Source organism: Arvicola amphibius, chromosome 10 (assembly GCF_903992535.2).
Source record: "Arvicola amphibius chromosome 10, mArvAmp1.2, whole genome shotgun sequence".
NCBI classification, from domain to species: Eukaryota; Metazoa; Chordata; class Mammalia; order Rodentia; family Cricetidae; genus Arvicola; species Arvicola amphibius.
This window is the reverse complement of record NC_052056.1, coordinates 105,189,491-105,215,532: the sequence shown is the minus strand read 5'-3', so window position 1 is coordinate 105,215,532 and position 26,042 is coordinate 105,189,491. Positions and strand designations below refer to the sequence as shown.

Below are 26,042 nucleotides of genomic sequence, written 5' to 3'. Positions count from 1 at the left end.
TGGCATTTAGAATGTTGAGAAACCTCTGCCCTAAATGGTGTGATTACAGATGCATATGACCATACTCGGGGAAATCTGCTTATTCTTCCGGAGGAATGATTTCTGGCATGATAGCTGCTTGGATCATTGGGTGACTTTGTCCCTGGGTAAGCGTATGGACACCAAGGATAAAGGCTAGACAGAGGCCAGGGGCTCCACACTGCCAATGAGAACAAAAGGGGTGAGTGTAAGAAAGGGTTAAGGAAGGGACGGCGGAACTCAAGACTAGGCTCCAAAGATCAATTCGCAGTGAAAAGCAAACTGTCGAGTGGGTTGCTGAGATGTATATGAGATTTTTCTAATCTGTCTTCTGAGACCTCTTAGGTAAAATTAACACAGCTCGAACTAAAACAGAAACAAAATTCATTCCCCCACCATACCCAAGCTTATACAAGGAGTAAACAACTGGTGGGCCATGTGACCCCAACCTTGATAGCTGCCTGTAAGTCATATTAAGATTGGGGACCCAAGAAATGAAGCATTGGAAGCCTAGGAAATCTTTCACACATTTTTTACCCTCTTGTTTGACATTCATAGGCTCTGCTTGAGAGATCAACACTGTTTATCTGGAAAGGAACACAATTGGTGAATGCAAGTCATGCCCTAAAAGCACGGTCTCACGACACAATATGGTATAGTAACCCCACTAGGTTTAACTGCAAACACATCACAGCTACCATGATCTGAAGAGAGCCTCAATTGAGGAGTTGGCCTAGATCATTCAACTGGGCCTCTGGGCATGTTAGTGAGGCTCTCTCTTGATTATCAGTTTATGTAGGAGCTCAGCCCATTGCGGGAGGGTCCATCCCTAGGCAGGTGGAAATGAACTGTATATGATAGCTAGGTGGATAATAAGCCAGCCAGCAAGCCAGCTAGCAAGGAGCATTCTCTATGAGCCCTGGTGTAATTAATTCTCTGGCTATGAAATGAGTTCCTCTGATGGAAATAATGCTGTATGGGCCAGCAAGCAGATACACCTTCAGATTCCTGCCTTGACTTCACTCAGTGATGAACTGCAATCTAAGTTGCATTTATTATTTATTTTTAGGTGTAGCATTTCATTTTAATAAATTTCATTTATTTTAATAAATAAAGCATGCCTGGGAACTGGGAAAGTAAAACAGCCACACCAGCAAGCCATACAGACCAGGCAACAATGACACACACCTTTAATCCCAGTTGCTACAAACTGGGAAGTGTGTACCTTCAATCCCAGTATTATACACCTTTTATCCCAGTCCTATAGAGGATTATATAATGGGAGGAGACATCTCTCAGACACAGTCTCATTCTGAGATTCCTGGAGGCAGGATTGTTATTTCAGACTGAGGCTGAGGTAAGAGCCAGTGGCTGGCTGCTTTGCTTTCTGGATCTTCAGGTTGAACCTCAATGTCTACCTCTGAGTTTTATTAATCGGGCTTCATTTTTATTTATTCATTCTTAGATGAATAGTTTCCTCCTTTAAGACACTCTTATTCAGAGGGTTTTGTTTGTTGGTTTTGTTTTGTTTTGATCACAGCAGCAGAAGTGTGAGTGGACTATGTACAAAGCTGAAAGGAAAGCAGATGAAAATCTCTCTGGTGCTCTGGGACACCAGCATCAGCACCCGCCATTGCAAAGCCAAGGCCACAAAAAGAAATATCCAGACCCAAGGCAGCTCTGGCTGAGACTCTGCTTCTTGTCACCATAGTTACTCTCTCAGCAGATACCTGACAGGTCTTACAGAACCAAGCCCCTCTCCTCTCAGGAGAGAGGGAAACAGACACAAGCCACGAAGATCCCAAGAACTAGTGAGTGTTCCCATTAGAGCCACACATGGAATGCACTCAAACAAGACAACACTGAGGTTCCTCTCCTGATATTATTATTCTATGTGTATGGGTGTTTTGCCTACATGTATGCATGTGCGCAACAGGCATGATTGCTGCCCAAACAGGCCAGAAGGCACTGTATCTCCTAGGACTGCAATTATAGGAAATCATGAGCTACAGCGTGAGTGCTGAGAAAGGAATCCAGGCCCTCTGGAAGAGCAGCCAGCACTCTGAACTGCTGAACCATCTCTCCAGGCCCCCTCATAACGTTTTGTTTGTTTGTATGTTTTGCTTTGTTTTGTTTTCTTAACAGGGTTTCTTTGTAGGCAGGCTGAATGCAAACTCAAGAGATTTGCCTGTCTTTGCCTCCTGAGTGCTGGGAAAAAGTCGTGAGCCACCAGGCCTGGCTTCATCATCTCTTCTAATTTTTGACAACTTACTTCCTTTTCTTGAAATTTGAAGCCTTCCTGCTTCCTTTTGGAAATTATACTGTGCATTCCTTAGATACCAGGAAGAAGGGATTCTATCCATAATCTCTTTTAAAACAGAAAGTGTAATTAAGGAGGCACAATTTTTCTACACTGAAAAAAATTAAGATACTAGAAAATGGGAAAATATGCTTTCATATTGACAGGATTATGATGAAAAATTTGTATTGCCAAACTCTATCCGTAGATTCTAGGAAATTTGTTGAAAATTCCAATGATATCTTCAAAGAACAAGAAAAATTTACACTTCATACGGAAACTCAAAAGTTTCCAAATAACCAAAATAATCCAAAGAAGGAAAGAGAAATGCAGGAATTGTCAGAATACTTGGTCTCAGGACTTGGGCAAAGTGCCAAACCAGCATGATGCTTCCATCAAACAGGCAGATCAGTATAGTAGACAGAGGACCCAGAAGTGAACCCACACAGTAATTGCCACAACAAAATATTTTCTTTTAATGTGTTTCTGTGAGGGTATACGACTGTTCTTGTGAGTGTCCTTGGGGGACAGAGGAGGACTTTGGATTCCCTGGGGCTGGAGCTACAGGTGGCCTGAGTTGAGAGATTAGCTTCTGCAAATCAAGCAAGCTCTCTTAACCACTGAGTCATCTCTGGACCCCAACTTACTTTTGACAAAGATGCCAAAAACATACATGGGAGAAGAGTGAAATTATAAAAGTAAATAGATCTGAATACTCACATGTAGAGAATGAAATTAGATTCTCATCTTTCCCCCAACACAAAGTGCAGTTCAAACTGGATCAAAGACTGAGACCAACACCACTAGAGAAGAAGCTGCAGGGAACACCTCATGATAAAGATACAGATAAGACTGTTCTGAGAAGTCCAAAAACCAGAATGTAATTCAAAGAATCCACAATAGAACTCCATGATATGAAATTCATGCCTTTAGAAAGGGAGCAATCAGCAGTATAAGGAAACAGACTGGCAAATGGGAGAAAATTCTTTCCAACTACACATCTGTCATCAGATTAATAGCTTGGATCTGTAATGAATTCCAAAAGCTCAACATCAAAAAAAAAATCTTCCAATCAATAAATGGATAATAAATTGAACAGAGATGCCTATAAATTACAAAAACCCAATAAACATTTGAAGAAAAGTTTAATGCCACAGTCCACTGGAAAATGTAAATTAAAATTGTGTGGTGATACCATCTCATCTGAATCACAATCCTCACATTAAGAACGTAAGAGCTACCAGGGAGGAGGTGGGGAGAGAGGTCTTGTACGCTGCTGGTTAGACTGTGTCCTGGTGCAGCTGCCATGGAAATCAATATGGAGGGCTGGCCGTGACTGTTCTCAATGCTATGACAAAATACCTGACAATATTTGAGGGAAAAGGGGTATCTTGGGGCTCCTGTTTAAGGGTTTTGTCCATCTTAGTAAGGAAGGCATGGGGCCAGGAGTCTGAATGGTTGGCCACATTGTCTCTTCAGTGAGAAAGAAGAAAATCCTAATGCTCTGTCTCCACTTGTAAGCAGTCAGGACCCCCAGCTCACGCGATGGTGCTGCCCAGACTGAGGGGGGGGGTCTTCCCTCCCCAGTTAAACCTCTCTGGAAACAGCCTCACAGACCCACTCAGATCTGTGTCTCCCAGATGATTCTAAATGGAGTCACTCTGAGAGGGAGATCAACCATCATAGGACATTAACAAAACAAAGTAAAAAGTAAGCTAGCATACTGTCCAGCTGCACCACTGATGCAGCTTGAGAGAGAGGCTCGACTTCCCGCCAACCTGCTCTTCCCTTCGGTGACACACGTATAGGCCTACGACTGTTAAAGTTACCCCAGTTCTGTTATGATCCACATCTGGTCACGGTGAAGCAGCTGTTGGATTGCCCAGGGCTCAACTTGCCTTTCTCAGAGGTAGCTATCCAAGCCTAGACAGCAATTGCGTAGTGTGCTAGAGACCACTGTTGTGCTGTGTAGGGAGGACAGGGTTCGGATCTGTTTCCTGACAACCTGCTCTTGTCTGCAGTGCCGGTGAAGAGGACCAAGGCTTCTGACTTAACTGCCCCAACCATCTCTTTCTCTCTGGGAGTCATTGTACACATGGAACGGCGAGGGAGAAATGTTGGCAGCCCTAGACAGCCCTGGAGGACCCCTAAGTGATTTCACTTCCTTTAAAAATATTACAGATGAAATACAGGTCCTTAGTTACCATGTAACCAGAGGCCAGCAGCAGCCTCAAATGACTCTCCTTGGAGGCTCTTGAGAGATCAGGATGTTCTCTTATTTCCAGACTTTTGACAAAACAGGCTAGAGAAACTCAAGAGCCCTGACCTCGGCTACCTTTTGAGACATTGGATATACCCTATGACCCAACATTTAAGATATTTTTTTCCCATAGAGATCCCAAGGTAATACAGGCCAGCCCGTAGCAAAAACCTTTTCTGGTCCCCCTATTCTGACAGTCCTTCCCTGGGTGTGTTTTCCTGTGGGAACACTGAGAGACATTCTTTATGCCCACTTCTCACTTTATTGTGTGGTAATAGGTTGTGGATGTCTCTCAGAGCTTCCACGTTTAGACCGTCCTTCCTTCCTTGGTCCTTCCTCAGGGTAAAAAGAAGCCAGGCTCCCTCCATAAAGCCCCCGCCAGGTTCAATTACAGTCGTGCAGACTATATGGAGAAATCGATCAACTGCATAGCAACTTCATTCATCCTTATATTCCTCAGTAGCTGCACAAAATTCACCACCAGCTGGGGAGTTTTGGACCTGATATTGGAAGAGTGAGCGTCTATACCCAAGCTGAGGTGCTCAAGTGGCCTGGTCTGGTTTTGGAAGTGCTGTGTTCTTCTTAAGGGCTCTGTGCTCTCATAGAACAAGTATGATTGTAACCTGGCAGTGATGGTCCTGGGACTGGTGCTTCAAAGTGACGTGACCAGATATGGGGGATGGGAGGAATCTAGGTTGTGTCACTAATTTTTAATAATCGGTGTGAAACACTACTCTTTCTAATGCCATATGCAAAGTCTTTTCCCCATTTGTAAAGAAGGTTTTAGACCATAGCAGAGTTATATTGGATTAATGGAGTCAGACAAGGACTGGCGTTCCCTAAGAAGTCCTGCACCAAGCAAAAATCACAGCAAGTGGCATTTTGGGTTCTACATGTCGCATGAAGATCCTTGAAAAGATATGACCAGAGCCCCATCTTCTGGTCCTCAGAATAGAAATTGTAACAGTGCCCAGTGCCCCTACCCACTGGCCTCTTTTCCTACACCAGATTCAAATAGAGCTGTCTAGATCTCTTGGTGGGTTGGGGACATAAGACTGTAGAGGTGACACCCTCATGGAGTGCCACAGGTGTGGATCCTTCTAGCCCAAGTGTGTGTAAAGGCAGCAAACAAAGAAGTCAGTGGGTGTTGGGTGAAGAGGGAGCTAAGAATTCATCTGTGGAGTGGGATGTTTGGGGTGGCTAGAGTTGAGGACTAAGTCATTACCAATCAACCTCCTATTGGAATTCCCACTAGATGCATGGTACCAGAAACTTCACCTGCAGGTGCAGAAAAAACAAGAGATCTCCAATGGTCTCCTTGGTTCTCAGTAGCAGAGGGATGGATTGAACTTAAAAAAAGGACCTAGGGGAATCCATTGGCACCACAGCACTGCCAAGTTTGCCTAGTCTGTGTGGAAACGGTCTACACATAGCCCCGCTATGTCCACCAGCACGTAGGAGGGTAAGATTTGCCTTCTCTGATAGTGCCCACTGCTGTGCTGGTAAAGACAGCCAAGGCTCCTGCCCAATTCCCACTGACCTGCTGTTGCGCCCCCACCCCAAGCCGCAGTGCCGTATGCTCGTTTCTTGCATTCTGGAAACAAAAATGTCCCTCAGGATTTTTGTCTCCAGATCCAACCCCTGTGATGCAGCTGTTAGACTGCACATGGCATGGATTGTCTTCTCACACTCAGCCCAGACTGGGAAGCTTTAGCCTTATCTGTTAGTGACCACTGATGCACTTGTGAGAGAAGCTCAGCTTCTGACTTGACTTCCCACCAACCTCTTCCCTATGGTGGCATATCCACAGCTATAGGCCTATGACTGTAAAATTTACCCCAGGAGTTCTGCTATGATCCACATCTGGTCACAGCAAAGCAGCTGTTGGATTGCCCAGGGCTCAACTTGCCTTTCTTAGAGGTAGCTATCCAAGCCTAGACAGCAATTGCATAGTATGCTAGAGACCACTGCTGAGCTGTGGAGAGAGGACAGGGTTCAGATCTGTTTCCTGACAACCTGCTCTTGTCTGCAGTGCCAGTGAGGAGGACCAAGGCTTCTGACTTGACTGCCTGACAACCTGCTCCGTCCCAACCATCTGTTTTTTTCCTTCTGTGATTGTGGATAGATGAGTTGTTCCATGGATTTTGGTGTCTCCAGACCTGACCAACCCGAAGCAGATGATAAACTACATGAGTTACCACATGCATTCTTCAGCCGTAGCTCTCCATGTAGAGTGTCTCCTATCACAGCTGGCACAGGAAGAATCCAAGAATGAAATTACCAAAGAAGACGAGGAGGCCTGGGTTATGTGAATGGTAAGGTAGAAGGTGTTTTCAGTGATAGTTTCCAGCAGGGAATTCTCCAGAAGCTTTGACCTGGATCCAGAGCCAGACACCAGAAGGTGAGAAACCCTGCTTTGCAGTCAGGGACTTGGGATTTTTTAGTAAGAAAAGTTTTTTTTTTCATAAAAAAAGAAAAGTTCTTTTGTGACCTTCAATGCCTTCTAAGGAAAGAGATTCTATCCTGGAAACTTCTAGGCTGCCTCCAATAACAGCCCCTTTCTGTTCTCAAGCTGTGGCATCTTCAGTGCAGCAACTCCTGAATTCCCAGGATTCAGGACCAGTGAGGGACAACAGAAATTCTGGATAGAGACCAGCTTCTGTGAGAGCCACAGGGAGATTCATCACACCAAGAGGAATTTGTGGTATGGAAATCACTACTAAGGAACCAAGTGTGCCCGGTGCAGCTTCTGCTTGTTCCATGCTTGGATCAGGCTCTGCCCATATCTTCCTCTGATAAGGAATATTGCTATTCTGCAGAGAGACATAGTCTGAATCTTCTTTCAGGCAACCTGCTTTTTTCCCCCCAAACACCATAGGGATTGTGGATGGGGAAAATGTTCTGAGGATTTATGTGATTTTCCAGACCTGGTCAGCCCGAATCAACTGTTGAATTATGTGACTCTCCCCATGGTTTCCTCAGGCCTAGCTGTCTATGTCTAGGATATTCTATCATTACTGGTAGGTAAAGAGTATAAGAACCGAATGCCCGAAGAAGATGAGAAGTCCTGACATAGGTGCCTGGCAAGGTAGGAGATGATTTGAGGGGTGGATTCCACCAGGGAATTTCCAAGAAGCTTTGTCCTGGAACCAGAGCTGGATCCCACAAAGTAAGACATCTTGTTTGGGGATCAGAGACTGGGGTTCTCTGATATGAAAAGGTCTTGTATGCCATCTAAGGCCACATTGGGGAAACTCAGTCCATTCTAGAAACTTCTAGACTGCCTCTAATAATGGTTAATCCCTTTCTGTCCTTAGGTTGCAGGCTCTTCAGGACAGTAACTCCTGAATTCCCATCTCAGGACTAGCCAGGGACAACAGAAACTCTGGAAAGAGACTAGCTTCTGTGAGAACAATATGGAGGTCCATCACACCAAGAGAATAGTTATCATGTTTATGGAAAAGGATGCAAAGGAACCAAGTGTACTGAAAGTCCAGTTTATCTTCAGCTTGTTGTGTGCTTAGTTCAGGCTCTGCCCATATCCTCCTCTGATAGGGACCACTGCTGTCTGCTGAAGAGAGATAAGTCTTCTGATTCTACGTTTATTCAACGTACTCTTTCCAGAAGCACAATGTGTTCTTTTCTGGGACTGGACATGAAAAAAAATGTTCACAGGCACTCTGTGAGTCTCCAGATATGGTCATACTAAACCAGGTTTTGAACTACTTAAGTCTTCACATGGCTTGATCATGCCTAGTTCTTCATGTCCAGAATGCCCTATTATGTGGATAGTGGAAAAATAGTCTAAGCTGTCAAGGCCTGATGAAGATTGAGGAGCCCTGGGGTATGAGCCTGGTAAGGTAAGAGGTGGCTTCAACGATGGGTTCCCACAGAATTTTCCGGAAGCCTTGACCTGGAACCAGAGCCAGACGCCAGAAAGAAATCTGTCCTTTTTGTGGGAAGGAGGACTGGGGATTCTCTTGTATGAAAAGGTCTTGTATGACTTGCAAGGCCATCTTGGGGAAACTCACCCCATTCTGGAAACTTCTAGGCTGCCTTCAATACTCTTTAATATCTTTTTGTCCTTAAGTTGTGGGCTCTTCAGGGTAGAACTGAACCCCCAGTCAGGGACAACAGAATCTGGATAAAGACAAGCTTCTGTAAGAGCCACTGAGAGATATATCATACCAAGAGGATGTTGTGGTTATGGAGATGGTGGCTATGGAACCAAGTGTGCCAGAAGCCTGGCCAGTGGATCTGCTGCTTGTTGTATGCTTACATAGGACTCTGGACAACTCCTCTTGTGATGGAGACCACTACTGTCTGCTAAAGAGATACAAGGCTTCTAATTATATTTTCTTCCAACCTTCTCTTCCAAACACCATGTTTCTCTCTGGGATTGTCAAGGGAAAAATGTTCTGAGGATTTTTGTGAGTCTCCAGACCTGCTCAGCCTGAACCAGCTGTTGAACTATATGAGTTCTCCACATAGATTTGCAAGCTGTCCAAACACATGTTCTCCTATCAAGCTGATATACAAAGAGTTCAAGAATTCAATATCTTCAAAGATGAAAAGACCTGATGTAGGTGCTAGGTAAGCTAGGATATTCTTTCAGTGATGGGTTATGCCAGGTAATTCTCCAGAATCCTTGACCTGGAAGAAAAGATGAACAACATACAGTAAGATGTTCTTTTGTGGTGGGAGGTACTGGGAATTTTCTCATATGAAAAGGTCTTGTGGGTCCTGCAAGGCTTTCTTGGGGAAACTCACCCTCTCCTGGAAGCTTCTAGACTGCCTCTAAATATGGTTCATTTTATCCTGTTCTTAAAGTGTGCGGTTTTCAAGGCAGAAACTCCAGAATTCCACCTCAGGATCACTCATGGACAACAGAAAATCTGGATTAGAGACCAGCTTCTGTGAGAGTCACAGGGAGATTAAACACACCACAAGGATATTGTGCTTATGGAAATGATGGCTATGGAAACAAGTGTGTCAAAATCCCAGCCAGTGTAGTGGTGTGGGACCATGGTCTGTATTCTGTCACTTATATTTTAAATAAACGCTAATTGGCCAGTAGCCAGGCAGGAAGCATAGGTGGGACAACCAGACAGGAAGTAGTGGCGGGTCAATGAGAACAGGAGAATTCTGGGAAGAGGGAAGCTCCCTCTGCAGTCCTGTCCAGACACCAAAAAAGCAAAATGTGACTGCTGCCCTGCTGAAAAATGTACTAAGCCATGTGGCTAACACAGATAAGAATAATGGGCTAATGTAAGGTGTAAGAGTTAATAAGAAGCCTGAGCTAATGGGCCAATCAGTTTATGATTAATGTAGACCTCTGTGTGATTTCTTTGGGGGGCTAAATGGCTGTGGGACCTTGTGGGAGGACAGAAACCAGGCAGGACAGAAACCCAGACAACAGTGTATCATGTTTGTTATGGTTTTAGATCTGGCTCTGCCAAGTCTTCATCAGATAAGGATCACTGCTGTCCAATGAAGGGTGACAAGGCTGCTATCTTCCACCAATCTGCTCTTTCCATCAGCTCCATACATTTTGTCTAGGACTGGACATGGAAAAGGATGACTGGAGGAGATCTGTGAGTCTCCAGACAAGGTTAGGCCTAAACAACAGTGGAACTATGTAAGTCTCCATATGGCTTTGTCAGACCTCACTGTCCTCTTCCAGGGTATCCTGGATTTGGTGCCCTGCACATGACAGCTATTTCTACCACCATGCTGTATCTACTTAGCTTGTAGGCACACTGCTTGTAAAGTGATATTCAAAGAAATCAATGCCTGAAGAAGATGAGGTTGGAGGTAAGTTTCCAGAAAGGCAGGGGGTGGTTTTAGTGATGGTTTCCATCAGGGAATACTCCAGAAGCTTTGAAATGGAACTGGAACATGACAACAGAAGGTAGGATGTTCTGTTGTGGGGCAAAGGTCTGAGGATTTTCTGGCATTCAAATGTCTTTTATGATCTGTAATTGTTGTGGAAATTATTTTAATTATGTAAAGATGTGTTACATTTGTGCTGTGGAATATTACTTCAGCTTTGTAATGATGTGCTATATTTGCTTCTGTTGCCTTTGTAAGTGATGTAAAGATGTGTTACATTTGTGCTGCATTTATTTAATTATGTAAATGTGTGTTGCATTTGTTTTTCCTTGACTGCCTAAGGCACCTGAATGTTCTAATAAAAAGTTGGGCAGCCAATAGCTAGGCAGGGGAGGGACAGGGAAGGATAGAAGGCAGAGAGAATAACCAGGAGGACAAATCTTGGTAAAAAGAGGGGGATGAGAGAATGAGGGAGAAAGAGAGGATACATCCAGGGCCAGAAACCAAGCAGCCACCAGCTAGACATGGAGACAGCAGGAAAGTAAGCTATACAAAAAGAAAGAAGGTAAAAGCCCCAAGGCAAAATATAAAGAGAAACAGATTAAAATAAGAGCTAAGCTAAGGCTGAACTTCCAAACTAATAATAAGTCTCTGCATCATCATTTGGGCACTGGTAGATGACCCAAAAGAATGCCCACTATACTTGGCACCCAGTATGGAGCCTGAATTTCCACATAGGGCCCAAGATAACTGAAGGAAAAAAGATGCTGATCCACTAGGTAGAAATAGAAATAGCATGCTGGAAGAAACACCTGTCATAGTGCAGGGCACCAAATTCCTAGAAATGAAGTGAATAAATGCAGTTCACTAAGAGACCACAGATGCCAGCCTGGACTACTATACTCAGCAAAACTTTTAATCACCATAGATAGAGAAAACAAGATATTTTATGACAAACCCAGATTTAACCAATACCTATTTGCAAATCCAGCCCTACAGAAAGTATTAAAAGGAATACTCCAGCCCAAGGAAGTTAACTACACCCACAAAAACACAGGTGGAAACAAGATTCATTCCCCCACCACAGTCAAGCTTATACAAGGAGTAAACAACTGGTGGGGCACGTGACCCCAACCTCGATAGCTGCCTGCAAGTCATCTTAAGCCTGGGGACCCAAGAAATGAAGCATTGGAAGCCCAGGAAATTTTTCACGCATTTCTGACCCTCTTGTTTGACGTTCATAGATTCTGCTTGAGAGATCAACACTATTTATTTATGCACTATTTATCGGGAAAGGAACACAATTGGTGAATGCAATTCATGCCCTAAAAGCACGGTCTTACAACACAATATGGCGTAGTAACCCCACCAGGTTTAACTGCGAATGTGCCACAGCTACTGTCATCTGAGGAGAGCCTCAACTGTGGAGTTGGCCTAGATCCACTGGGCCTGTGGGCATGTTTGCGAGGCTCTCTCTTGATTATCAATTCATGTAGGAGCTCAGCCCACTGCAGGAGGGTCCATTCCTAGGTAGGTGGAAATGCACTGTAGAAGATAGCTAGCTGGGTATAAGTCAGCCAGCAAGCCAGCTAGCAAGGAGCATTCTCTATGAGCCCTGCTGTAATTCTTTTGTTGTGAAATGAGATCTTTTGATACCTAGGATCTGTAGTGAATTCCAAAAATAAAGCATAAAAAACATCTCCAAGTTATTGGGAAATAAGAATTAAAATTGTGTGGTGATACCATCTCATCCTAGTCACAATTGTCACATTCAGGAATCAAGAGCTTCCAGGGAGGAGGTGGGGAGAGAGGTCTTGTACGCTGCTGGTTAGACTGTAACCTGGTGCAGCTGCCATGGAAATCAATATGGAGGGCTGGCCGTGACTGTTCTCAATGCTATGACAAAATACCTGACAATATTTGAGGGAAGAGGGGTATCTTGGAGCTCCTGTTTAAGGATTAACCCTTCCTGGTGGGAAAGGCACAGGGACAGGGGCCTGAAGTGGTGAAAGTAAATGAATCTCGGTGCTCAGGCTTCACTTCACTTTTTAAGCAGTCAGGACCCCCAGCTCATGAGATGGTGCTGCCCAGACTCAAGGTGGGTCTTCCCTCCCCAGTTAAACCTCTCTGGAAACAGCCTCACAGACCCACCCAGTGGTGTGTATCAGGTGATTCTAAATGCAGCTAGTCTGATGGGGTGATCAACTATCTATCAGAGAAAGTTCAAAACAAAACACTAAAACTGGCATACCCTCCAGCTGAGCTACTCCAGGATCTAAAAGAAATGAATCTAGGTCATATTACCACACTACATTCTTCCATAACCATGTGTGACTAGGGTTATCACAGGTAACAGAGAAGGTGAATCTCCATATTTCATTTGCAGAAGTATGATTTTTTTATATTACACTGTAATACTATGCACATACATTGAGCCTGTTCAGTGAATTTACCAAATTCTTAACCATTTATCAAGAACAGTAGGAGATTAAGCTAACTTTTCTTCATTCAAAAATAAATTTGAATCTAGGTGTTCTGGAGCACAAATTTCTTGATGAACACACATGGACTCAAGAGGGAAATTCACACTTCAATAATAATGTCACTTCTGCACACAACCTTTAGGACAATTGGTTGGTCTTTGTGGTTGAAGAAGCCATCACCTACTAGACATCAAGAGACCTTAAACAAAGACAGTGAGAAGGAATGAGGGAACCATCCCCAACTCCAGAAGAAAATAGTAAAGGTCCATTAAAGGCAATGGTGATTTACACACACATCAAAACTACTTGGCCTGCTAATGCATATTATCTAAACTCTGGCAAGATTGCACAGTGAAAGCAATCTCCCAAACATGTTCCTATTAAAATATTTATTGAGCACCTAATGTATATATGGTCTGATAAAAAATTGTCTCTATTCTTTATACCATCTTTATTGACTTAAATTTCAAGAAAAAGGGAGAGTAATATCATAGATATTATGGACACAAATGCATACTGTTTTGAAAACTTTATGCAGACAAGACAAAAGGCCCTTCAGCTCTTATATGGCTCCAGATAATTGATTTGACCAGATAATCAATTATTAAGCACCGAATGAACATATTGTTTCCATTTTTATTAGCTAGGGAATATTTAGTCAAAAAAAAAAAAAAAAAACGAGCCCCCCCACCCAAAATGTTACCTGTACAGAGAGCTTTTTTTCTTACTTGTGTTTTCTCACAAAGTTGGAAGAAGTTCTGCAGGACTCTGATGAGAGGGAGTTTCCTGTGAGCATACCTCCTGCCATGGCAGTTCCTGGGTCTGTTCCGAAAGGCCAAGAATGCAAAAGGACCAGTTCTGCCTTTGTTCTTTTTGTTGAATCTAGAGACACAGGAAAACATGAATAAGATCCAGAAGAGTTACACTAAATATTTTTGGACACACGTACTTTTATGGGGAGTTGTTGGAATTCTTATGTGGGTGGTCATTTGATGTGAGAGTTCCCTCTGTATGCAGTGATTTCCATTAATGAATAAAGAAACTGCCTTGGCCTGTTGATAGGGCAGAACTTAGGTGGGGAAGATGGAACTGAATTCTGGGAGAAAGAGAGTCAGAGAGAGAAACCATGGATCTTCTACCTGAGAAAGACGCCAGTTATAATCTTTGCTGGTAAGCCACTGCCATGTGGCGATATACAAATTAGTAAAAATGGGTTAAATTAATATAAGAGTTAGCCAGTAAGAAGCTAGAGCTAAAGGGACAAACAGTGATTTAATGAATTTCTGTGTGGTTATCTTGGGGCTAAGCTAGCTGGGCAGCTGGGACCAACAAGCAGCTCCTTCCTTGCAAAAGGCATTTGCATGCTAAATATCCTGCCTACTCCCCTAGTCCTACATGAGTTCTTAGGATGTTAGGTTCAGAGGAGGTGAATGTTGCTGTAAGTAAAGGCGTGTTCCCTGGGTCATGGTCAGTCATATTTGGCTCTGGAATACATTATCTCTTATCCATGTTAGTAAAAAGGCCAAGGAAAAAAAAGCACCTTGACCCTGACTTGACCCCAAGCCCAAGTCTAGGGCCAACGGTTTGAAATTCCACCAGTTCCTGTGCTTATCCCAAAGTCAGACCACAGAATCTTCTCTGCAGTCCCTCACGGAACCTTCTCAAAAATTGAACTCTTACTCAATAACAAAGCAAACCTCAACAGATAAAAGTTGGAACAATGCCTTGCAGCTTATTGGATCAGCATGGTGTAAAGTTAGAATTGAAGAACAACAACACTAATTTCAGAAAGCCCACAAACACATGGAAATTGAACAATGTTCAACTGAATTGCTAGTGGGTAAAGAAAAAAATAAGGAAAAAATTAAAGACTTACTAAAATTCAATGAAAATATCCATACAACATAACCAAACTTATGGGACACAATGAAAACAGTGCTAAAATGAAAGTTCATGGCAATAAGTGTTTATATAAAGAAGCTAGAGAAATCCCATATGAGTGAATTAATAGAACACCTGAATGCTCTAGAAGAAAAGAAGCACCCAGGGGAAGTAGATGATGGAAAATAATCAAATTGAGGACTGAAATCAATTACATAGAAACAAAGAAAATAAAACAAAGAATCAATGAGACAAAGAGTTGGTTCTTCAAGAAAATCAACAAGATTGACAAACCTTTATCCAAGCTAACCAAAAGGCAGAGAGAGAATATCCAATTAACAAAATCAGAAATCCAAAAGAGGGAAATGACAATACACACTGTGGAAAGCCAGAGAATCATTAGGTCATACTTCAAAAAACCTGTACTCCACACAACTGGAAAACTTGAAGGAAGTGGACGATTTCCTGGATAAGTACCACATACCAAAATTAAATCAAGACTAGATAAACAAATTTAGACTTATAGCCCATAAGGAAATAGAAACAGTCATCAAAAGCCTCCCAAACAAAAAATGCCCAGGGTTAGATGGTTTCAGCACAGAATTCTACCAGAATTTCAAAGAAGAGCTAATACCAACACTCCTCAAATTGTTTCACACAATAGAAACAGAAGGCACATTGCCAAACTCTTCTTTTGAAGCTACAGTTATATTGATACCCAAACCACACGAAGATGCAACTAAAAAAGAGAATTACAGACCAATCTCCTTCATAAACATTGATGCAAAAATACTAAATAAAATACTGCTAAACCAAATCCAAAAATACATTAGAACATCATCCACCATGATCAAGTAGGCTTTATCCCAGAGATGCTGGGATGGTTCAACACACAAAACTCCATCAATGTAATCTACAATATAAACAAACTGAAAGAAAAATAACCCCACATGATCATCTCATTAGATGCTGAAAATGACCAACAAAATTGAACATCCCTTCATGATAAAGATCTTAGAGAGATCAGGGATACAATGAACATATTTATACACAATAAAAGCAATCTACAGCAAGCCAACAGCCAACATCAAACTAAATGGAGAGAAAAATCCAAGTGATTCCACTAAAATCAGGAACAAGACAAGGTTGTCCAGTCTCTCTCTGTCTATTCAATATAGTATTCAGAGTTTTAACTGGAGCAATAAGACAACAAAAGGAGATCAAGTGGATACAAATTGGATCTAAACTGAGATGACCCCTAGTGCCAGAGGTTGCCTGAATCTGTTAAAGAGACAGAGATAAGTCCAACAGAGTATCCTGAGAATGGACTCAGAAATATGCCATGTGATGCTCCCTTAATGTTAGAATGAGGACCCTAAGAGAGACATACATAGATCTAATCTACATGGGAAGTAGAAAAAGACAAGATCTCCTGGGTAAATTGGGAGCATAGGGACCTTGGAAAAGGGTTCAAGGGGAGAGGAGAGGCAGGGAGGGGAGCAGAGAAAAATGTAGAGCTCAATAAAAATCAATAAAAATAAAAAAGAATCTGCATTATAACTGGAATAAACTTTAAATTGCTGTTTCTTTCTTGAATTTCTTATCTGGCTGCTCCCACATCAAACCCCACATTTCTGATTTGTTTTTCGAGACAGGGGTTTCTCTGTGTAGCTTCGGAGCCTGTCCTGGAACTAGCTCTTGTAGACCAGGCTGGCCTCGAACTCACACAGATCCGCCTGCTTCTGTCTCCCAACCACCACCGCCTGGTTGACATTTTTAAATTCTGTTTTTTTTTTTGTTTACCTCCCTCCATTTATTCACATGTTCATCTGAGAAGGCTTACAGTCTTTCACCTTTGGACAAAAAACTTTTAGAGACTGTAGTTACAAGGTAACAGTTCAAAACTCTGATTTTTTTTAAAGTGGAGCATGTGTATTATGTGGTGACTGTCTTCACTCTAAGTTGGTTATGAGTCTAAACCCCATCCTCACTGCTCTAACATCTGTAGAAACCACCCGAGGGGAGGGAGATGGATGCTCAGCTGTCACATCAAAGGAGGTGGCATTATTCTAGCACTATCTATTTTTGTTTAAGCCTTCCACTGTTAAAGCAAGTATGTGAAACTTTCAAAAGACTGATATTACAGCTACATAGAGCTACCTCCTAAGACTGGGATTACAGCTATATGCTACCACCTAAATGCTGGTATTGCAGGCATGATCTACCACAAAATTGCTGGGATTACAGGTATGTGCTACTTCCTAAATACTGTGATTACATGTATGTTCTACCTCTAAAGTGCTGGGATTAAAGGTGAGTATTACTATGTAAGTTCCAGTATTACAGGTATGTGCCACCTCCTAAATGCTGGGTTTGCAGCTACGTGCTACCTCCTAACTGCTTGGATTACAGGTATGCGTTGTCTCCTAAATCCTGTGATTACAGGAGTGTGTTACCACCTAAATTCTGGGATTTCAGTTATGTGCTATCTCATAAAAACTGGAATTACAGCTGTGTACTACCTCCTAACTTCTGGGATTTCAGGTATGTGTTACCTCTTAAAAGATGGAGTTAGAGGTGTGTGCTACTTCCTGTATGCTGGAATTACAGGTGTGTGCAATCTCCTATGAACTGGGATTCCACATATGTGCCACCTCCTAAATGATTGGATTACAAGTGTGTGTAACCTCCTAACTGCTGTGATTACAGGCGTGAGCTACCTCCTTAATTCTTGGATTGCAGGTATGTGCTACTTCTTATGTGCTGGTATTTCAGGTATGATCTCCCTCCTGAATTCTGGGATTTCAGGTATGTGCTACCTCCTATGAGCAACAGGTGCTATCTCCTTGGGCTACAAGTATGTGGTGAGATTATGGATATTTTATGTCTTCTAAATTCCAGGATTGCTGGTATATACTACCTCCCAAATGCTGGAATTACAGGTGTGTGTTACCTCCTAAATTCTAGGGTTACAGGTTTTGCTAACTGCTGAGATTGTAGGTGTGTGTTACATTTTAAGTGCTGAATTACAGTTGTGTGCTACCTTCTAAGTGTTGTCATTACAGGTATGTTTCATCTCCTAAATGCTGATTATTACAGGTGTAATACAGGTATGCAACTTCCTCAGGGAATTGCAGGTATGTGTCTCCCCTTAAAGTCTGGGATTACAGGTATTTGCTACATCCTAATTCTGGGATGACATTTGTGTGTACCTCTTAAAAGTGGGGATTACAAGTATTTGCTATATCCTAATTCTGGGATTACAGGTGTGTGCCACTTCCTAAATTCTGGGATTCTATGTATACACTACCTCCTATGTGCTTTGATTGCAAGTCTGTGCAACCTCCAAAATGCTAGGATTACAGGATTGTGCTACTTCCTGTATGCTGGGAATATAGGTTTGTGCAACCTCCTAAATTCAGGGATTGCAGGTGTGTGCTACCTCCTACACACTGGGGTTACAGGTATGTGTAACCTCCTAAATGGTGGTATTGCAGGTCTGTGATATCTCCTAAGTGCCGAGATACAGATGTGTGCTAGCTCCTTAATCTTGGGTTACATGTATGTTCAAGCTCCTATATGCTTGGACTGTAGGTATCTGCTGCCTTCTAAATTTTGGGGTTATAAGTGTGTGCTACCTTCTAAAGGCTGGGGTTGCAGGTGTGTGGTACTTCCTAAAGGTTGGGATTACAGGTCTGTGCATCCTCCTAAATCCTGAGATTATAGGTATATGTTACCTCCTAAATGCTAGATTTTAGGGATCCACTCCCTCCTAAATGCTCAAATTGCAAGTATGTGTTACTTCCTAAATTCCGGGATTATTTGTGTTTTCTACCACAACGCCTGGCTTTATGCAGTTATAGATTGGACTAAGGAATCCATGCATGCTAAACCACTAACCCAAAATATTTGTTTGCCAGCTTTTCCAAAGGATAGAAAAGTATCAACTCTCTTCAGTGTGATAACTATCAAAAGCCCCGACATTGGTTCCAAATTCCCAGAATAGCCTGCTCCAGGACAAGCCCCGGAGGAACTTCTCAGTTACCTAGAGAGCAGGAGACTTAGCTTTTTGAAGGGTTACCAGGCAGAACTCCCCCTAGCCCATATCCCGCCTCAGTCCCCTTCCCTAGCCCTCCAGGTCTGACCTCTGATCATGATCAGTTTAATAAAGAGATGCTGTTCTGACAGGGAGCTGGCGAGACGGTGGTGCGTTCACTCAATCTGGTCAGGAAACGGCTCCCTTCAACTGTCAACTTGCCCCGTGCTTACGTTGGCGGAGGGATACGCAAGGGCATCTGTTATGCAATATGCGGCAGTATCGGCAGACTAATAAACAGCCGCCACGTATGTGCACGTGAGTGCAGGTGCCCAAAGAGGCTAGAAGGCATCAGATACCCTGAAACTAGAATTTAAGATATTTGTGAGTTGTCTGTGTGGGATGGGAATAGACCCAGGTTCCCTGAAGTAGAACAAATGGTCTTAATGACTCAGCCATCTCAGGAGCCCTAAACTGCTAAATGTTAATCTGGGTCTCTCTGATGCATTCTCGGTTGATGCCCCCCAAATTCCACTTTCTTCTCACCCCAATAAGTAAACCTAGCTTTCTCTATCTACCTTTGACAAAATACAGAGGGAATCCTACAGATAACATGTTCACCGCCCAACACGCTATCAAAATGTAAGCCTCTCATGAGACCTCCACATTTTACCTTCTGGTTAGATCCTAGGTGATTTTTTCCTTCATTACTGTTACAAGTTCACCAATCAACTGTGTGGATCCTTTGGGAAAATGAGGAGCTTAAACATTTCATGTGATGGGATAAGGAATGGAATCACAAATAGAGAAAAGACACAAAATAGTCTTTAATGAAAAGATTGAATTCATCAAGCTTGATTACACTCTTCTGAGGCAACCAGAAGAGCTACTACACATTAGTGTCTCAATAACAGGAAGCCATTTCTCTGTCCAGATGGCAAGACTCCTCAGACTGTTCTATTTATTGGTTTAACACGTGCTTTAGCAAGACAGTAACTGGCTGTTAGGTAGAAATGAGCCAGTTGCTATTAAAACTCACACGACAAATGAATGGACGCCTAAAGAAAATGATGGAAGTTCTAGGACTCGTGTTCTTGACTGAAAGTTATCATAAAATTGACATCAGAGAGATTATTTGGTACTGGCATGATTGTTGGTGTGAGATCAAGGGGGATAAAATAACCATTGTGTGTTTGGTTCCCTGAATTCTAAGGAAAACGTCTTGACTGCACAATATGGAAAAATGGCCTTTAACAAACTCTTTAGAGCTGGGTAACCACTTACAAGAGAAGAAAATAAAACGTAACCTCCTAGCACGTACAGTCTTAACTGAAACTAAATCACAGGGCTGAAGAGGGAGCTCCAAGTAGACAACGGTGGTACCAGATTTGGCAATGGATTCTTAGATATTAAACCAAAATTTGAGTAATATGAGGAAAAATATAGCAATTGTATAATCAGCAGGTTTAATTTTTTTAATTGAGTACAAGAAGAAAGTGAAAACAACAAACATAAAACAGGAGGAAAAAAGTCTGCAAGTCAGTCATGTGTCTGACAGGGAACTAGAAACCAAAGGACATGAGGAAACCCGAGAGCACAATAAAAACACTGTTTTCCATTGCATAAGAGTAGATATTTATCCAAAGAAGACAGCAAAGTCTCTAACCTTACACAAATCTCATCAGAACTTTGTTCTACAGAGTAAGTTCCAAGACAGAGAGGGCTATCCAGAGAAACCTTATCTTGAAAAAAGGAGTCCAAAATCAATCTTAATTAAGTAGTGAGCTTGTCTTAAAAACACACCACAGTTCAAACAATGGATGGTGTAATTGCTGTACCTAATGCCTTCTGTATTTTGAGTTTGAGAAGCAGATGGAGAAGACAAATTTGGTGTTTTGTTTGTACCTTAGCAAAGGATAGAGAGTTTCAAATTTGTTCAAGGTTGGTAAGCTTGAGGATGTCTTAATATGTATCAAGTACATTTCTGTCCCACCATTCCCTCCTCTCTACACTCACAGCTTTGGAAACAGTTGGGTGTTTTTCAAACTGTGTGCTTTGTTGTCTAGAAGGCACATGGTGACAAGACACGGCGTTTTGCTTGCACACACTGGCAAGAGGACCTCCCCCAATTTCCCTACTCTCTTCCAGAAGCCTCCTCTTCCTTGGTGGAGCAGTATAACACCATGGCCCTGCTTATGACTCAAGACTTGCAATTTCATCTCACTTGCACACAGCCAAAGGAACTTCGGATATGCCAGAGCCCCAAAAACCTCACTTCTATTTACTCTTTCCCTTTGATGGGCTTGTGTTTTTATGCCTCTCAAGTTATATACCAGTATACCTCCATACTGTTTAATGGCAGGGAACATCTAAACACAAAAGAGGAAAACATCCAAAGTTAAATGCAGAGAAATAAGAAAGATAAATCCTTGCAAACTAGGATGGTATAACTGGGATTTTATAGTGGTTCATGTGTGGCAGAAGACATTCTCAGGTAGATCAAGCTAGGGCAGCATTCCCTTCAAAGGGCTCAACTTTCTGCTTGGCCTATATTACAGCTCTGAAGGGAAAGGCCTTCTGGCAGTTTTGAGCCTAGGAATACCACAAAGTTACACTGCATAACAAACCTCACACAAGAGATTTATTGGGAGGGGAAGATAGCTGCCTCTGTGTTGGCGAGAAGCAGCAGAGAACTGAGGAGAAGACAGGGAAGAGGAACAGAGCTTTCCAGGGTGGAGATTTCAAAGGTGTGGATTTGTGAGATTTCAAGTCCTGAGTTTGGACATTTTACTCTGTATGGTGGGGAACAGGTCTAGCCATTAGGGCAATTAGAGTGTTTTGTGGGTGGTACCTGGTGGGTGAAGGTCCTCAGGGGAGGGGCCTGACCATTCATGTGCCTTGAAGGGCTTACAATAGATTCCAAAATAAATTTTATTTGTATTCTTCATATAAATATCATTATAGACTATTGAATGGGGAACATTTGACATGAATTTAACTACTTCTCATTGTCGTTAAAATCACTGAAAAAATTATAGACCACCATTCACTCTAATTGGAGCCCAAACGTAGTTGGTGGAGTCAAGTGGCAGAGAAGGTGAATCTTCATATATCCATCATAGACTTCATGACAGGCCAGCAAGCCCAGGCTCAGGCAGACCAAGGTCAGTGAGAAATCTTGTTTGTTCAGTATTGTCTTTATAGTTTCTGTGTGTTTTGTACCTTCTGTATTTTTCTCAATCTTGATGCCCAGATTTATTTTGGGTGTTATTTCAGTTTTCCTATATTCACCAGGCTTGATTTGTGTCCTACCGTGTGCTCTATTTTGTACAAAGTACAATGAGTTACTGAGAGGAATGTGTATTCTTCAGTTTGATGGAATGTTTCATATATGTCTGTTAGGTTGATTTAATTTATGATTCATTTAACTCTGTTTTTTTTTTCCTTTGGTCTGGATGACCTGCTTATAGGTGAGAGAGCATTACTGAAGCCTCCCACTAATACTGTATTGTGTTAATCTGTAGCTTTTCATTTAATAGTGGTTGTTTTATGAAATAAATAGTGTTTGGTATATGTGTTTAGAGTTGTAATTGCTTGGTAGGTTAAAGAGTGTGATGTGGCCTTCTTTATCTCTTCTAATTGGTTTTGGTTTGAAATCTATTTTGTAAGATGTTAACATAGGTACACCTGCTTGTTTTCCTAGTTTCATTTGCTTGGGAGTACTTTTTCTCATCGTTTTACCCTAAGGGGAAGTCTGTTTCTCACAGATAGGTATGTTTCTTGAAGGAAGCAAAAAGATGAATACTGTTCTCTAGTTTAGTCTAATAGTCTTTAATTGGTGAACTGAGACTAGTTTAGCTTTATTATGGGATGGTGCATATCATTTTTTCCCTTTGATGAGTTTTGATGTTAAACATCTTTTGATTAATTTTCTGGTATCATTTATTTATCTCTGGTGACCTGGGAATGCGTTTGTCTTTTTCTTCAGTCTGAAGTATTTTTTCTAGTATCCTCTTTAGAGCTAGCTTAGTGGTCAGAAATTGGTTTAATCTATTTTTGTCATAGAATATCTTTATTTTTCATTTATAGAAGAGTTTTGCTGGATAAAATATTCTGGCGTTTATGCCCTTCAGAATTTGGGTAAATTCTTGTCCTAGACTTACTGGCTTGAAGGAATTTTATCTGGTAACCAGCCTGTCTTTCTGTGACTTGGGCCTTCTCTCTTGCAGCTTCAAAACCTCTTTCTTAGTATTTTAACTGCAATGTATTAGTCACGTCTCTTCTGCTCTTGTTGTTTAAGGCCATATGTCAAGATTTGGAAAATTTTCATTTTATTGAATTAGATTTTATTGAAAATGTTTTCCATGACTTTGACCTGGAATTCTCTTTCTTTCATGTCCATAATTAATGAATTAATGTTCTCATGGTTTCCAAATAGCCTGCATGTTCTGTTCATGCCTTTTTTGAGTAAATGATCCAATTTCTCTAGCCTGCCTTCAAGTTATGATGTTACTCTGTCATTTAAATTGACTAATTTTTATTTACAACTTTACTTGATATTAGATTTTAATATGCTTTTTCACATTCTATTTTCATGTTATATTTGTTTCATTTAGCTATGTATTCATTCCTGTTCTCATTACGTTCATTCTTCAGACTCTTTATGTTTGATTCTTCTTTTGACTTCTGTGCATGAAATTTTTCCTAAGTGGTCCTCCTTGGAACCATTTCATTGATGGGATTGCCAGTTTTTTTTTTTTTTTGAGCAGACATTGCCTTGGTTTTGTATATAGTTTATTTTTGCAATGAGTCTTGGCATGTGTACTTAGGTTGTTAGATGTCTTTTACTGTCTGTCTTCAGAATCCCAAGTTGGTCTGAGTACCCAGAGGAGTTCTGAGGGGGTGAAGCCAAGGGGAAGAGGTTTCTCACTAAATACACTCTGGGCCAGATGCATGGATGGAGATGGCAAGTGGAGGCTCTTAAAAACAGGAGAGGGTTAGAGCCAGGTTGAGGGGAGAGATTGCCTTTGCCCACTTGGACTGCTGAGTAGGACAGCTGGCCAAGGGGAAAGACTGCTTTATGGGGCTCACAGAAATCTGGACTGGACCTTGTGGAGGGTGTCAGTTGGTAAAGGTTCCTTAGTCTAGAAAGCAGACTCGTTCTTTAAACATAATTTTGTGTGATTGTAGCAGAAGACAGTTTGTGTAAGGAGGTTCTGGGGCTCCAACACATATCATTTAGACTTGGCAGCATGTGCCTTTACCCACTGAGCCATATCATAGGCCCAGCATTTTAATTTCTCTAATGTGCTTTTAAAATAGTTTTCGAAAGTTTGATTCCTTTGTCAGGTGTTAGTAGATATTCTAGGCAGCAAAGATCATCAAGTCCTGTGGCTATGTGAATGAGAAACAAAACCTTTGTTAATTCCAGTGGTCATGACTCCAGTGGTCCAGATGGTATGCATGGTGCAAGGGGGCATGGTTCAGTGTAAGGATCCTTCTCAGCTTGGGAAAGATTAAGAAAGGGAATTGGAGGAGCACTTGGTGTTCCTAGAGTTAGTGGTCATCGCACTAATGTTATCAACACTCACACAAACCAGTCAGATGGTAGTAATTTCAGGCAAAGGGAACAACAGTGGTTTGGAGCAGCACACATTTGGGAAAATGGGGCTAGAAGTAATGTTACAGTGAGGAACACAAACCAAAGATTAGAGCCAATAAGATTACATCCTGCTTTCAGGAGTCAAAGCTGGTCCCCAATTCAGACACAGAATGGTACTGTTTATCATAATTCCCAAAGGCAGGGTAGACCAGTCCAGCAAACTGGTAGGAACAGGTCTGTTAGGCATAGAGGAGTAACTCAAGTCTTTTTAGAACAAGGTAGAGCATGCAGAGGTACTGTTTACACACCACTGTCCAACTCAAGACTTGTGTCAAGAATAACAGTAGAAGAAGGAGAACCTAACAGGTCTTCAGCTGCCACACAGCACCATCCAGTAATCACACTACATCTGCAAGTCCTGGAGAAACTCGAGGTAGGGATAGCATTACAAATAGAACCTGTTCCTTGGCAGGGATGGCAGAAAGTACAGTTGAAAGCAACAGTGGGGGTTTTCACAGAACTGTTTCTCATTTAGAGTGGTCAGGTGTCTGAACCTATGTGAGTACCATAACAGTTCCTCTTCATAGAATTTCTGAGAACCATCCTCTGTGGCTCTTCGATCAATTTTAAGGCAGATCATGACTGGGTTTGGAGAGCTGAGTTCTCTAACAGAGGTGGAGCTTGAGTCAGAGAATCAAAGAAATGATCAGCGTTTACCAGAGCTGTACCTAGAACTGAATAATGTAGATGTGGCTGACGGCAGCAGTTACCTGGGTGGAGGTTCCTCACAAGCCAGAAGGGCCCAAGAAGACAGTGCTGAAATGCTAGATGTAAGTGAGCCCACCCTGCCACAGGCCCACAATGGTAGCAGTAGGAATAGAAGGCAGTTAGAGAGGGCAGATGGTGTAGTTGAGGCTGGAACATTACCCATTCTGTGCCTTGCTCATTTTTTATTACTGAATGAAGGCAATGATGATCCACTTCATGGTTTAACCAAAGAGCAGATTGGCAATCTTTCTATCAGGAGCTATGAACAAACCGGAGTTGACAGTGAGTTAGGTAAAGTGTGTAGTGTGTGCATTAGTGACTATGTGGCTGGGAAGCAAGCTCTGGCTGCTGCCATGTCTGCATGAGTTTCACATTCATTGTATTGATCACTGGTTGTCAGAGAACTGCACCTCTCCTGTCTGATGGTGGCCTGTCTTAGAATTTGGGGCCAAAAACAATGGATGAAATGATAGGATCTGGTCAGTGCTTGTATGTTACTGGAGCCTCATAGTCAAACACCTCTTGAGTTACTTGTGATTAGGTATCAAGATGAAAAACCTATCAGATTATAGTTTGCACTGTTCCTTGTGTGTTTAATAAATTTGTTACAAAGAGATTGTTTTTATAAAATTTAAAGTGAAGATGTTAAATTATCTAAAAGTAAAGAATAATTAATATTGATAGAACCAAATAACCTTCAGAATGTTTTTATTTTGGTAATTTTGTCATTCTAAGCACTTTTGTATCTGCACAACCATGTGTTAGGACACTATTCCCCTATAGCTCTGGTAAGGCTCAAAGCAGTTCCTTTATTAATCAATGAAAGCAACACATAGACATAAGAACCTTCTACACCATCCTCC

At 41.9% G+C, this 26,042-nt stretch overlaps 1 pseudogene; it reads left to right on the top strand.

Moving 5' to 3' along the window:
• The first annotated feature begins 10,875 nt into the window (after positions 1 to 10,875).
• Positions 10,876 to 25,602, top strand: LOC119824383 (annotated as a pseudogene).
• The last annotated feature ends 440 nt before the right edge of the window (positions 25,603 to 26,042 follow it).